Source organism: Lygodium microphyllum, chromosome 2 (assembly GCF_053477565.2).
Source record: "Lygodium microphyllum isolate KBCC chromosome 2, Lygodium_microphyllum_v1.1.10, whole genome shotgun sequence".
In the NCBI taxonomy this organism is placed as follows: domain Eukaryota; kingdom Viridiplantae; phylum Streptophyta; class Polypodiopsida; order Schizaeales; family Lygodiaceae; genus Lygodium; species Lygodium microphyllum.
This window is the reverse complement of record NC_141136.1, coordinates 138741964-138743697: the sequence shown is the minus strand read 5'-3', so window position 1 is coordinate 138743697 and position 1734 is coordinate 138741964. Positions and strand designations below refer to the sequence as shown.

The window sequence follows — 1734 nt, the reverse complement described above, 5'->3', positions numbered from 1 at the left end:
AGATATGGTTTAGTTTTAGGCTATTTTACCATGCATTCAAGCTTGCAAACTGTGGTCAAAATTATCCACTTTTTTTTTTTGGAAAGTTCAACTGATGGTGCTCAATATGGCATTGATTAATCAATAGATCAAGCTTTCTACCTTCTATCTTCGCACTTTCTTTTGAGCAACAATAAACATAGTTACAAACAATAGAGTAGGAAATGAGATGGAACCACAAGCACTACAATTCAAAATTGTTGTATGTGTGTTTACTTGAGCTTCATCAAGAGATGATGAACTTTTGTAAGCCAATTTCACCAACTCTAGAGGAACATCAATTGGAATAGCTACAGTTGAATGAGTTGCCAAAGTTTTTAAATCTATATGGAAACAATGTCAAGTCAAAGTATTTGGCTCTTTTGCAACTAGGCTCTATTTGCCTTCAAGTGAGATTGATGTTGTGATTCTTGATTCAAGGTGTTCTAACATCCAATCACTCTTGAGAGCTCTTGTAAAGGCTTTAGTCCAAGAGCTCAACAGCTAAAAATTTGTAGGTCATTGGAAAAGCTCATGTGCCAATAGTCAAGTTTATTGACACTACAAGGCTAACTCCATTTGACATAAATTTTGATGTGCAAAATGGGCCAAATGCTACCAAAGTCATCAAGGATGTCTTGTGTACTATACCTCCTTTGAAATCATTATGTATGGTGTTGAAGAAATTCTTGCAACAAAAAGACCTAAATGAGGTTTATACTAATGGGATTGGTTCTTATGCTCTACTTGTGATGCTTTTGACTTTCCTTCAAACATGCTCAACTAGACTGAGCTTTGGCAATTCATCTAATCCAAACACTCTAGATCATAATCTTGGATTGCTACTGGTGGAGTTTCTTGAGCTTTATGGGCATTCTTTAAACATTAAGGATGTTTGTGTCTCTTGTAGAAAAGGTGGAGGGATGTTGAATTGTAGATATAAACATAGTTGTGATTAGATTTGGTGCTCAAGCTTTGCTTGGCCTTTTCTATCACTTACCACATGGGATTGGATGCTTTTAAATGTTGTGATGCAAACCTATGACATATGTAGTCACTCTTTACTCATTATTCCTTTTAACATACTCATATAGTTGTTTTGCTGATGGATGATGAGGCAATCTATGACATCTACATGCACTTTTTGGACATTGATAGGCCAGGAATGCATGGTGTTTTCACACCTTAGTAAGTAGATTTTCTAGAAAGGTCTATAGTGAGAAGCAAGGTCAAATATGGAATCGTCACCTTCTTATCCAGCCCTACTTTTTGAGAAATGCTATTTTCCATAATACACATCATGTGATTTGGAATTGAAACAATTGTTGCATTTTCCTTGCACATGAAGTATAGTAGACAATCAACTATGTGGCAAATAGACAATTGTGTAGCAATTGTGTCAATAGTGGTAGGCTACTATCATACTTGTTGTCTTCAACAAAATTATGATTGTAGTGATATGATGAGTTGGTATATGGTGAATGCGATCCCTTGGACTCAACAATTTCGAATGTCTAACTGCTCTATATCATATTTTGACATATTGTAGACACACCAAACTTGGAACAGTGAGCAAGAAAAGTAAACATCAATAGGAGCTCCTCAAACAACTCTCTCTAAAACATTGATACTATAAACCCTCCTAATCAATTGTTATGCTTCTAAAGGGTAGTCTATATAGTGTAAAGCTAAGAATTCGATAGTGAATATATCTAA

The 1734-nt window shown here is 35.2% G+C and overlaps 1 pseudogene; it reads left to right on the top strand.

Annotated features, from left to right (window-relative positions):
* Positions 1–203: 203 nt before the first annotated feature.
* Positions 204–977, top strand: LOC148040384 (uncharacterized; annotated as a pseudogene).
* The last annotated feature ends 757 nt before the right edge of the window (positions 978–1734 follow it).